The sequence below is a fragment of the Melopsittacus undulatus genome, chromosome 12 (genome assembly GCF_012275295.1).
Source record: "Melopsittacus undulatus isolate bMelUnd1 chromosome 12, bMelUnd1.mat.Z, whole genome shotgun sequence".
NCBI classification, from domain to species: Eukaryota; Metazoa; Chordata; class Aves; order Psittaciformes; family Psittaculidae; genus Melopsittacus; species Melopsittacus undulatus.
Genome location: NC_047538.1, coordinates 13,957,641 through 13,971,370, shown reverse-complemented (window position 1 = coordinate 13,971,370; position 13,730 = coordinate 13,957,641). Strand labels below are relative to the sequence as shown.

General features: G+C 42.5%; 1 protein-coding gene across 5 annotated transcripts in view; it reads left to right on the top strand.

Annotated features, from left to right (window-relative positions):
* HIC2 (HIC ZBTB transcriptional repressor 2) overlaps window positions 1-13,730 on the top strand; it is a 74,104-nt gene that overhangs the window by 35,467 nt on the left and 24,907 nt on the right. For 3 of the 5 annotated variants that reach the window (XM_005147757.4, XM_031047906.2, XM_031047904.2), the window contains exon 1: window positions 5,155-5,226. The exons of the other annotated variants lie outside the window; for them this stretch is intronic. The gene's annotated coding sequence lies outside the window, so the exon portion shown is untranslated. Of the gene's footprint in view, window positions 1-5,154; window positions 5,227-13,730 lie in introns of those variants that run through there. 5 annotated transcript variants of the gene reach the window in all.

Genomic DNA, 13,730 nt, shown 5'->3' with positions numbered 1-13,730 from the left:
TACCCTTGTTACGGGGCAACTTACAGTAAGTTCCCACCAAAGCCATACACCATCTGTTTGAATCACTTAAAAGAAAGGTTTGTCTCCTTATTCTCCTTCTATTAGATGTGACAGATTAATGTCTTTGAGGGCAGATCACTGTTAGGCTAAATCTCTCTCTGGTTATGATTCCTTATAACTATAAAACAGTCACAAGGTTATGGGGTTTAAAAAGAGAGGTTTATTGCAGTTTCCAGCACTGGAACTACAGGCTAAGTGTCTCTCCTTTTTCTTTTTTTTCTAAAGTAAATCAAACCCATACATGCACTCTACCTTCTCTCAGATACACAGACCTAGGGATAAGAACACAGAGTCTACAGGAAAACTACTAAAATACTGTTCAGTGAATACACACTAATCCTCGCACTGAGTCCTCTACACTTGAGTAAGAGCTGCTTGTTAAGCACCAGTTGGTGGCATCCTGAACAGTTTGGGCAGAGCTCGGTGCCTGCAGCAGCTCCACCAGCATTTGTTTCTACCCAGCTACCATAAAAACCATGTCCATGCCTCAGCTAGAAGCAGCAAGGGATGGACCGTTCAGACCTATGTTACAGAATACAAGTTCAATACTTGTCAGGCTCTCCCTACACTAGATGTTATCCTAAGCTGATGAACTCAATCCTACAGTCCCTGGGTCACACCAGGAAGCAGAGGGGTGCTGATGTTGCTGTATTTTAAGTTTCCTGTTAGGGGAAATTTCTGTAAGAGTGAGCTTTGTTCACTGTGTTATTTCTGTGACCGTTTGTAAGAGTGCTGCTGTGGTCAGTAGGAGACTGATGCAAGTTTTTCTTTGAAGAGGCTTTTTCAGGGAAAAATTGTATTTCTTTAAAATTGAAGATTCCCCCTCCCCCCCCACAGCAAAGCCCAATTACAGATTTCTGATCACCTGTAAAGTTAATGACTAGCTTTATACCAGAAATATTACATTGACCTGTCTATACTAACTGTATGGGAATACTTCTTTGCTTTTCTTTATTTGGCTTCACCCAGAACTGGTTCAGAACATTGTGCTGGATTCCAGGCAGTCCTCAGCTGCTCAGAGAGCTGTTGTTTGATGTACCCATCCTCTTCTGCTGGACTCCAAGGGCCTTGGTCTTCCCATATGGTGTTACAGCTCTCCTGGAGACTGTGCTGTGCCATGGAACACCTTCAGTGCGTGCTATAGGAACTGCCTCCCAGCCAGGGAGTCTGACCCAGAAGAGAGAGCAGGGTTGTAAGGCTGCAAGGGTGCAGTTTTCTGAGGCAGTGCAAGGCTGTGGGAACAACACAGTTCGAGAGTATACTGACTCAGAACAAAATTTACCAGGTCAGGTCACCAAACCAAAATGAACCAATCTTGGTTTCAGTGATGTGAAAATATTCCATTTCAGATGGCACAGTATGCACTGGTGTTGGGTAATGGGTGTTGGGGTTGGTTGGTGGTTTTTTTCTGAACTTTTGAACTTTGCAGAGAGTCTCCAATCCCCGTTTTTCTCCCCAAATTGGGATGGGAACAGATGTTGAAGTACTGGAATTTCCTCCTTTCTGGAGAGGAGACAGCTGATGAGTATGAGCAACCAGTTTTGGGGTTATGACAGCTGCCTCTGAAGACCTGTACAGTGGAGCTGAGCAGGTGATGGTGGAGCAGATAGGTGATGGAGGGGAGGGGAACACACAGGCAGAAGGAGGGAAGTAGGAGACTGGAATGAGAAGCAGCGATGAGGGCTAGAACAGAGGAGTAAGGAGAGCAGAAGTTTCTGCTTAGCTCCCTGAGCTGTAGGAACTGGTGCATTTTTGTGCTGTGTGCTGTATTTTGTGCTGTTGGCTGTGCCTAGCTCAGCACCTTCTGCTTTGCTGAGTGACCAGCAGACATGTGAGCTGGTGCTGCACTGAGAGCTCCTGTCAGAGTGAGCTTGGAGCACTCCACAGGGACGGCAAGAGCTGCATGAGGTGGAGCTGGAGGTTCACACCAGCGCACAACCAGTGCTGTGTGGTTTTGCTTCTGCTCACTGAGCAATTGAGTCCTTCTGTGCTGATCGAGCAGCTGGTGAATGCAGGACCTTCTGGTCCTCCTTTGAGCTTGTCTCAGTTCTCACCTGGGTGCTGAGCAGGGCACTGCAGCCCTTGCAAGCAGAGAATCTCTCTGCCACTAAGTCTGCAAAGCAGAAGGAACAAGAACACTCTTTTCTGGTGTGAGTGGGAAGGGGCACTAGTGACTGTTCCAACACACTGCAGAGTGTTTATTATGCTGATGCTTTTATTACTTAACGAGTTTCTTAACTTTTTAAAGATACCAAATTGATACACTCCATCCATCAGCAATGCCCTCCAGGAATGAGTAGCTAATTAGAGAGCAGGACTTCTGAAAAGACAAACCCGGGTTATGCACAGAACAGGTTTCTCCAGTATTTATTGCCTACGTTACTGGCCAAGCTTCCTTGTAAGTAATAGTCAAATAATCGGCCTGGGTCCTTTTGTGAATGGCTTGAGCCTGTGTGGTCCTCCTTTGTTAGAGCAGCTCATGGCTTCTGAAAGCTCCTGCACCCCCTGTTCTGAGCAGCAGAGCCTGGTGGCACCAGCTGCTTCTGCTTGGAACAAACATTTGCATGTGACGTTAAAAAAAAGCCAATTTCAAAATGTATTTGTTTTTCCTTATACTTTCACTTTTCGGCTTTTCTTAGAACTCAGGAAATATCTGGAAGATTAATATATCTAGCTTTTGCTACAAGCATCTTTTGAACAAGTGAAGCTTGAAGAGGAAAGAGGAATCTTTCCTTCAGAAATAAAACAGCAGCCAGTGTTTGGAAATATTTTAACAATAGACCATATGGGAGTCCCAAACTATTAAGCTTTATTATTCAGAAGGCGGAAAATGTGGTTTGATATTCAATTGATATACAGCATAAATGAGAGCCGCAAACTCGGCTCCCTTGAGCTGGGATTCAGATGTTCTCTTGAATATAATAACTAACACTTTGGCCTAGTTCCACAGAACACATCCAGCCTGCTGATCACAAGCCAAGAAAATGAAGGCTTTTTTTTTGCCTTCCCCTCTCTTCTCCAAAGTACTTTCCTCTCCTGCCAGCATGAGCTTTTGGCCTGAATGTAAATCTCCTGATACTAAATGCATATAGAAGATGAGGAGGATACTAATAGCACGGAGCAGGAGAGCTGTGTGTGTGTGCATGTGTGTTTGTTTTTCTTCTGTTTTAATGGTAAGGTTTTCCCTTCGTGATGCGCTATCAGGGGATGACATTGGTCATCCTAGGTGGGAGGGAGCTGCTTTGTTCCTGTTTCACTGTTTGTTTCTTGGTGCTGTGGGAGCAGGTGAATGTCTTTTGGGGTTACTGTGAAGTGGTGCCAGAGACAATGAGCGGGTGGAATTTGGAGAGAGAGACTGGAAGTGGTTTCAGTTTCTTTTTTCCTTTGCCTGACTTGCGTATATTTATAATTGCCCTTTCCCCTTTCTATCATGTCTCTGTTAGCTTCCTCTCCAATGAGGAAAACGCCCCATAAAAGTTGCTTATAAAATCCTACATACATGGACTAAGACTGCCTATATGCAAAGTGAGACCGATAGTTACCCAGGTACTGCAATCAAGTAATGGCAGGCTGGATCACCTGCTATTTTTGACACAGGATCCCTGATTCATTCTGTGTACAGGATGGACCAGCTTTGTCAGTGTGAGTGTGGGAGGTGTGGTATGAACAAGGAGTTGCAGGGACAACAGAAATGGTCTTGTGGGTCTGGCAGTTGAACGCTGCCCTGAAATCCTGAGCTCTGTGCTGTCTGTGTCAGAGCTCCTCTGAGATGCCAGTATCATCCTTGGAAATGACTGGACTGCGTCCATTGAAACCCTTTGCCCTAACCCCCTCACCAGAACCCAACTACCTGAGCACAGACCTCAGGCATGGAAAATCATGCAGATGGTGATGTTTAACAGTCGGGTATACCAAACCAAGTCCTCTTCTAACAGTCTAGAAGAAACCTTAAATAGAGTATGTTACCCTGTAACACATGCAACATGAGATGGTTTTGTATTTTCTGTTGTAGGTATTCAGTATTTCTCTCAGATTTTTGTGCTGCAGGACTTGACAATTGTCTATAAGTAACTCTGCTGGTGTTGTGACACACACCTTCAGCTGTGTTGGGTCCTACCTCTTTTAGCCTCCTAAAATTAGGAAGAACTTTCTTTCTGGTTTGTGATTTCCCCTCAGGAGCCTATGAGACTCTGGCATTTTTCACTACAAGTGTGATGAGCCCAAGACAGACTTTCACTTCATGTATAAGTCCAGGAATGCCTGTAATACAGAACACTGTAGAGAATATAAATTATTCATCCTGAATGTGAAGTTCAGTTTTGGCTTCTGTCTTTCCTCCATTTCTCTTTTCAGTTGTTCATGATAGCTGAAATTTTCCATTTTTTTTGTTTCAACCCACAGAGAAATTTTTTCCTTTGGGGAAAACTGGAGCAAAATCAATTTTAGTGCAATTTTTCAAGTCTCTTTGACTTGCACCTACATCTGTTTAGTGTGGGGGAGTGGAATTTTATCATAAAACGTTTGATTTATTTAATGTATTCAATAAGCATCCAAGATGTGCCAGGTACTTTCTCAGCCCTTTTTGGATGAGAAATCTTGCAAGCTAAGAACTTAATAAACAAAGAAGCTACAGAACTCAAAAGTTTCCCTGCTGTTAAGGTTTCCATATATCTAAGGAATAAACCAAGTTTGAACAGTGCAGATCCAGGACTTGTAAAGTACAAAAAGTCACATGCAGTACTGATGAGATCTAACATGGGAATAACTATTCTTTACCTATTTCTCGATCCTGTTACTTGGCCAACTTACAACTAACTTGGCTGTGTCTGCATCACAGCTCAACTTCCATTGCAACTGTGAGTCTGTTTTTATTGGTGAAGCCATTGCTGTGATTTTATGACTCCATACTAACAGCTCATCTAAACAGGGTCATTGATTCAGACCAAGGCAAGTTATAAATCTGAGCGGAAGAGCTATTCCCAATTAACTTCTTCATCCTAACGAAGAGGTGATTTGGAGTAGTTAATAAGGAATAGCTGTTCTGGAATAATCCCTTTTTAAGACAAACCCTTACTCTTTCTATAATTGCATTCTAGGAAGCTATTCTGTACTGAATCAGCATGGGATAGAGTGCCTAGAAGACGTTCAGACCAAGCACAGCTAGCGGTGAGTAGGGCAGTATACACTGGGATGCCCTATTGCAACTATAATGAGTGAGCAGAATAGCAGAACTGGTTGCCTGTGCATCTTTCTAGAAGGCAACAGAAAGTATCCTACCAAAATCACTGTATGGAGGCCTCTGTCTCAGCAGGGATGAAGCACGAGCTGCCTGTTACTGTCTGAGCATTAACCTCATGTTACAGACAGATTACGTGTTTTAGCTTGTAACTGATTGCAAATTGATTAAATGTTGGGGTTTGGAAAGGATCTGTGTGCCTTTTCCAACGTGTATTTACATTATTATGTGGAAGCAATCAATTTATCAAACTCATCTGATTATTCAATAGTGGAAAAGGCAACTGGTTAGAAGAAAACTTGTCTTGTTTTTAAGGTGGACAGAAAAATAGTTTAAAAGAAATTTGCACACCTTTTTTTGAGGTGATCCTACACTAACAAACTAATGAAATGAAAGAAAAGCCAATAATTTATAATGCCTTGGAAACTCTCCTGCAGCATAAACTTCTGTACTTCAACTTGCCAAGGAGGATGGACTGGAGTAGAGATGGTGCTCTTGTGCTCTAGTGCATTGTAGCTGTGATCCAGTTACTGTTAATTCATAGTTCTCTAGGTTTTTAGAATTCATCCCTTTCCTTAAAAGGGAAGGTGGCAGCCTGGAGTGGAGAAATTCCAACTGCAGCCCTGTGGATGTTAATCCACACTGACTTTCTTAAGCTTCCTACTTAAATCATTATCTTAATGAATCACTATTGCTGCTATCTTCAGTGCTACATAGGAACATGCAAATTTTAAACAGCCTGGGGGAAAGGCCTTTTTGTCTGTAAAGTGCTCTGATACTTGCATTTAGATGTTGCCATGATAGGTACCTTGGATACTTTTTTCCACCTAACCGGGTGGATAGATCTTGGGTATAGTGCATCACCAGTGTGTGGCTGCTGGGCAGCTCTGGGACTTGCCCCTGAGAGGAGATAGATGGATGTGATTCTGCTACTGAGTGTAAGCAGTAGCTCGAGTGGTTGAAGCCAGATGCTGTGCAGGTTTGTAATTCCTCTGCCTGCCTGTTGACTATGCTTTTCTTCAGGTCTGAAATGGCAAGGAGCTGAGGGAGTGAGGATGGGGGACCCCCCTCAGCTCTTTCAGCCGCCATTTCAACTTTGGGGCAAGTTTCTTTCTTTCGACTCTTTTCACAGCACAAAGAAATAAGACATGTAAATGTTAATGGATCAGCTAAATTTTCTTCCATGTAAATTTGGTACAGCAGGAAACGGAGCAGCTTGCTAGAACATCTTAAGAACACTTGTTTGAGGGAAAACTGAACATAGTGAAGGCACTGCGGTGTATCTCCAGAATTTTCAGCACTGTGTGGTACAGATATGTCCTTGAAGAATCAACTTGGCTTGGCATTGAGCTCTGCCCACTTTCAGCTCTCCCAGATTATCACTTAAATGTTTATTCATAGGTGGTGGGTATGAGGAGAGAGCCATGTATAGCTGTTTCAGATGGCAAATCTTTGTGGTTATTTGCAATATGAAATGAAAGATTTGATTCCTTTACTCATTAAATCAAGAGCTGAGGGAGCTGTTTTATGCAAATATCCTAGATGATAAGAAGTACTCCTCTTAAATTGCAGAATAAATTCACCCACTCTCCCCTTTCTGTGGCTTAGAAGAAGAGCCCATTCCCCTACTATGGGTAACTCCCTCACCAATAACAGTTCTGCTTCTGGAACAATGGCAAGATAGATGCAGAAGATACCAGGTGAACAGAGATCCTCTAATCTCAGGTGGGAAAGGGCCATGTTAACAGAACTGAACTTAAATGCATTTACTGCAGCAACATTACTAATTGTACAGTCCTCCTGGGAGAGTTATGCCCACAGGAGGCCAGAACATCTATCTCAGGGAAGGCATCCTTGTTCTTCCCAGCTAAATCTTCTCTGAAACCACTTAAGCTAGATGGTTTTAGACTAAGAAATGCATTTTCTTGCCTCATGCGAAAGCTAAGTAACGTGTTTTCACTTAGTTACTAGAGAAGGGGAATGTGAGCAAATGGTACATGCTTTTTGCAGCTCGTGGCCCAGATAGGTCCAGTGTGAGTCAGGAGATACTAACTGCTTCCTCACCCCTTGATGTGTGCCTTCCCAGACAGCAGCAAGTAACCAGCCTGTGACTAAAACTGTTCTCCTTGCCCGGTGTAGCTGTGACCAGATTGTCACTTTTTTGTAATAGCATTTAAAACACTTTCTGTAAACTGCTTTACAACAGTAGCTTTTCTGCTCATTGTGAGCAAACTGTGGTGGTTTCTGTATTTGAGCTCTCAGGGGGTTCTGATCCCTCGTTGGATGTCAGTGTTGTATAATACAGGGGGGTAAATTAACTGGGGAAGCATCTATTAGATTCAGCACTTCAAGAACAGTCAGAGTAGGGATTTCAGAAGAAACACCAGAAGTGATTTATGTGTGTGTATAAATACATGGGGGTGTGTGTGGATATATTGTGTGTATATTTCAAAAGAGAAAATTGGGGTGACTAACATTTGAGGCTGAGTGCAGAACTTAAACACAACTTTTTCTCACTCCAGTCTTGGAAAGTAATGGTGATGGGTGTGGGCAGGTCTCTGCTGACTTTCTGAATTGCCTGTATGTCAGAGCTCCAGCAAGGAATTTGGTGGAATTTCTCTTTGGTTTGAGTAAAAGTGATGTTCTATCCCACATTTGTTTCCTTAGGAAACTGACGGAAAGGGACTCTTCTCCCCAGCACTTAACATGCCCAGTGTTATTTTTACAGGCATTGTGTGGAAAGTGTTTGGAAAATGAGATATCCAGAAGGACCGTTTGTATTTCAATATGCTGAACTGGCTTACATTATTCACCTAGCTTTTGCATGCTATCTTGTGCTTGTAGGTAGTAGTAGAGTTCAGTTGATGTACAAAGGTTATTATTTCTATAGTTTGCTCATTCAAATGTAGGGGTTTTTAACTACAGAAGTGCCATGTGCCTGTGCTGTTATTTTGTTATGCTGTCTTGAGCTACCTTTGTTAACTGTGTGTTTACAGGAGTCTGCCCAAGTTACCTGCTCAGTATTCTGGTCAGGTGTGCTGACATGCAGTGTTTCAGCTCCTAACTTGGTTTTGGGTTGTCTTTCTCATGGTGTGTGACAACTTCCTCCCAGAAACTCTGGAACTGGGGTCAGACCAACTACTCTGTTTCTCCCAGCATTCACTACCAAGAAGCACAAAGAAACTGCAGCTGAGCACTGTGACTGCCAGTGCTGTTATGAACAAGAGATGCACATAGCATTAACAGGTAGATAGATTTTAATCTACAAGCATATCTGTCATTAATTTTAAGGGCTTTTGGAACCATGGCAGCTCAGCTAAGAGAGGGGAGATAAGCCAAACAATTACATGAAGCAGCTATATTTGGTGCAATACATCTCTTTGGATCAGCAGGGGCTCACAAGGCTGGGTAGAGAATGGTGCATCACACTGCCAAGTCTGATCCTTCAGGACAGTGACCCATTACATGGGAATGCCTGAGAAATTCTTTAAGACTGGAATATTCACTGGGATAAGCTTAGCTTTCTTGGTTAGTCAGGATAGATTTTAATGCAACAGTGCTTTCTGCTGATTGCTGGCAGAACCATGTACTTTCTGCTTCTCTGGCTTGTGGCACTTCTCACTGTGTGCACAGGTGGAAAGAAAGTGGTGATGAGCTTTGAGCGGCTGCAAACTTCCACACTTTTAGGAAGAGTTTGCAAGGGGAGGAAATAAGGATTTGAAAGCTGTGAGGCTGACTGGCTTGAATGGGGTAAACCAGAGAGATCTGTGGCAGCATTTGTTAGGAGACGAAAAAGTTCACCTGCACCTCAACAGACTCCCTGAGAGCAGTACCAGCATTGAGTCCCCAGAAAGTTCTTGCAGAGACTAATGGTCAGCTGGGAGGAAATGCCGAACTCCCTGAAGAATCAACAAGCTCTCTGGGTGTTTACCCAAGCTGGTAAACCAAACAGAAACCATCAGTACGCTTCACGGTGTGCCAGTATCTTCAACAACATACAGTTCTGATTGCCACCTCTGGAAGATAGTGGAGGGCTTGGGAATGCCCAGAGAAGACCATCAAAGATTGGTCTCAAGTCGTGTTGACTGGCTTCTCTTTTACATAGAGAAGAGTTGACCTATTACAGGAATTGCAGATGTTTTATACTGTCATGAATGGGGTGGGGAAGGAGAGTGGGGAGTGATTCTTCATGGTTCTGGTGTTAACTAAATTGATTCAAAGCAGGCAAAAGAGGAGGTATTCTGTCAAGCAGCAGTTACCATGTGAAACTCATTGCCAAAGGGTGTTATGGATAGCAGAAGTCTAAACAGATAGAAAAATCAATGAAAGACAGATAAGTTCTTATTAAAAATGATAGCCTGGTTGCAACCTCTGGATCAGGAGATCTTTAACAACTGCACAAAGGATAAGAAGGGAAAAGACTGCCCATACACTATTTTACTGCTTCTTTTCCCCTGTCTCTCCCCTTCTACCAACCTCTTTTTTTAAATTGGCCCTATTCTGGCTACTCCTGAAGAACAGAGACATAGACCTCTGCTATTGTAATATGGCTGGTTTTTTAGTTCAAAACTAGAAAGGAAATAATCCACTGCAGTGCAGTGAACTAGTTTTGCCTTGCAACCCACAAGTAATGTAAATGATGTAATGATCATTCTCTATGATTCTGAAGCACACTGAAATGAAGAGAATTAGGAGCCAAATTCCTCCTAATACCTTAAAAATGTGTGTTATAAAATGTTTCCAGAGCTGGTTTTCTTCATTAAAATTCTGTCTTACTACCAGGCTCAGATTCCTGTTGAAACTGAGAGTCACTAGAATGTTTCTAGTTATTTTTCTCACTGTGTTTGGTGCTACAGTCAGTCTGGATGCCTGATAATGCACCTCATGGCCTGCCTTAGACATTTTACCTTGAGTAGTAGGGACACCTTTGGCTGGATGCTGAGGATGGCTGCCCAACACAGAAAGGGCTGTGGAGCATGATAAGGAGGGAAGCAGCAGCAAGTTGGGAAGGAGGCTGAAGAGGAGGGAAGGTATTAAAATCTCTTGTACATGCACGAAAGTGGGAATATCTAATACAAGGCAGGACTTATAGTTGTGACAGTGGTGGCAACAGTCAGTTGGTATTTGGGAGGTGAAAAAATCAGTTTTACATTTTGCTAGATGATTGTACTGTAATACAGCAGTGCCTCCTGGCAGGGAAAGCAATGTAATGTAAAGCAATACAGCATGGAAGAGCAGTTGGAGAGCTGTCAGAAGCTGAGTAGCTTGGAATGCTTCCATGTGAACCTGGGAGCAAGCGAGCTCACTGCAGCGTGGCATTCCCCTGCCCTGAGGAGGAGTATGGACTGCAGCACAGGCATGAACAGTGCACCTGACAAACCATGCAGCTCTGGAGAAGGTCTATGAGAGGCTTTTCTAGGCAAAATAGGGAGAGTTTCTTCCTTCTCTTCCAGCTCACAGAGCTCTCCTGAGTTCATGTGCCAGGCAGCCCTGGGGCAAATGAGTTTGTACCTGTCAGCTGTCATTTCCTGGCACACCTGAGTACTCAAGGGCAGCAGGTTGCCAAAGGGGTAGCAAAAGGCTGCAGGAAAGCTGCTGGGTCTCATCTGTCTGAGCAAACAAGGAAGTAATGACTTGCTTTTATTTATATATATATATACATACATATATATATATACACACACACACACACACACATTAACAGTTAGCATTTCCAGAGGGCTTTGGTGCATGACATTGGCATTTATTCCAGTTTTCAGATGTTGGATATACTTAGCAATCTTACTTGTGATTTTTAACCCTCCCTCCTTCCCTGCCCCCAGCATTTTCCTTCCCTTCAAATCCTCTGCCTCACTCTACGTATCACTACTATAAATTGCTGGGGATGATGGGTCCTGCTTCTTGCTTGGAGCCTCTGGATGCTATTAACAAGTAATTGCTGGAAAAGCTTGTTTAAACATCAAACCCCAATGTTATTTTTAAATTGCCCTTTGAGGTGGCTGAAGTGCTACTGAAAGATTACTTTAATACTGGACAGGGAACTTTATTAGGTAAGGGAAACAGTGTTCTCACTATACTATTTCTGAGGTACCAAGCCATCTTCCTTTTACAGAAGAGATGTGTAGTTTTACTCCCCATGCTTGCTTCTCCCCCCACACCAGCAAAACTGATGTTTTAGCAGGGAGCAAAGAGGTTTTATCCCTTTCAATGCATCAGCTTTCTCTTCTCAGAAACCTATAAGAATGGAACGATCCATTCTGCATGTTTCCTGTCTAACCACAACTTGAAATCCAACAATACTGGTAACTTATGCAGGGACATTCTCTCAAAATCCAGGCTACATTTATCAGGGCTGTCCAGTATGATGTAGGACCAGGGCACCGTGTCTAATACACTACTTCTCCTGTTGTAATCGTATCATTCAGGTTACAGGATGGCTACCCTGCAGTCATGTATGGGTTTGAACAGGATCTCCACCATTCAGAAAACAGCAGTTACACACATGATACACCTCTGGGTTAAGACTGGCTGAAGTGCAGCAGGTCTTGTTCAAAATGTAACTGGGGTGTGTTCTGCCAGTGGTGATATGAGTCACCATTAGCCTACCAGCAACTACTGGATAACCAGGTGGAATTGGCATTTATTCCCCATACTGAAAACTGCTGGGTGACGTCCTTGCAGGATGAGTGTCTCCTGGCTTTAAGAACAAATAGTACATGCAGCCAGAGGGATGCACTGAATGTATTGCCTTTTTATTCCCTTCCACTCTTTCATGTGAGTGTACACACGTTATTACAAGAAAGCAGCAAGTGAGCTCATAGTTGTGCTTCATCACTTAATGAAGCTTTTCATTTAAAGAAATGACATGGACATTCTGGGGAGGCTGTAGAAGCAGTATCTAGGCTGCCCAAGCCTGAGCCCCAGCAGGCCAAAGGGTAGACCTCATAGATAGAGGCAGCCTAGATAAAGGCAGCCAGGTCTGTGCTAGCAACCAAGGTGTGAATTTTATAAATGGAAGTGCTATCTTGGGAAGGAATAAACAAATAAAGGACTTAGTGCAGAAATGGTCTGAGAAATGTCGTGGGTTGTGAAGACAAACATGAATTTGGAATAGCATGGGAAGGTTTCATGAATACCTCTTTCTTCTGCACTTTTCACATAACATTAAGTCTGATCAGGTGAAGGTCTGCCTTCTGATCCTCTGCCATTTTCCTGATAGCACATTAAGCTGTATCTTTTTATATTTGTCAGGAACATTAAGAGGTTTTAGGAAAAGATTTCTTTCGAATATAAACTGCTAAACAGAATGTGGGCAGTCACAATCACAGCATCTCAGTATGCATGCCACAGAAAGGGAAGGAGAACACGTACGGTAAGAAAATGACAGGTACTTCTGCTTTCATGGTGTGCAAGTGCTACTCTTTCCCCACTGTTATTTATTTCTATTTGTGTTTAGTAGTCTTTATGTTAGGAATCTGTGGGATACTCAGCAAAATACAAGCCCATCATATGCATAGTGGCTAACAGCTACTGAATTGAACAATCTTTTTAATACCTAGGAAAAATTACTTGCTTGAAATAGCAATAGCTGTCTGAAATTTCATAGTGAGTTTAGGTCTGTCCTTATTCAGGCACTACTTGTCTTCTGCCAAAGGTTTAAGGAAAGAGAATGCTCAACTGCAGAAAATCTGTCCCTAAGCAGAAGGAACAAGAGCTTGGAAGAAAGTACTGGGCTTTTGATAGATGTAGTTGCTTTCGCAGGGAGACCTTGAGGCCGTTTTTGCCTAATGTTTCTTTTTTCCCATATGACTTTGTTTAATGCAGTAAGGGATTTCAGTTGAGAAAACAGTGAAAGCTTAAGAAACTTAGGATGCTTGGTTTTGTTTTCTAAGCTAGTGAATAAGAACTAATTTAATGGGAGGCAAATATCTGGTAGCCCTAGATTTTGAAGGACAAGGCAATGAGAATTCAGTTCTAAACCATCAGCTACAGTTCACTTTATTAAAGGGTTTGTTTTAAACGTTAAACTTGTTTGGAATTAAGTGTTTCACATGCTTGATAGGAAAATGAAGTCAGAAAATTCTCAATGGATGGTTACTTCTTGAATTTTCGGCCAGTATGAGTCAAATGAGGAAAAATAAAATGTCTAATAAAAGTCATTGGCTGTTTATTGAAATAGTAAAAGGAGGAAGCATGTCAGCTGGATAAATACCTGTAAAATAGAATAAATGTTCAACTGGAGATAGTGCAGTTCTGGTTAATAAAAAATAATCCAAAATTGAGAGCGGACTATATTTAGTTGCAAATCAATATGACTTAGTAGTTACCAGCCACTGTTCATGCTTTATGAAAATAACTACAGTGTAAATGTAAAACAAGATTAAAATTGGTAGCCTTAAATTACTTTGATTTAAACCCACCCTTTCTCTCCTGC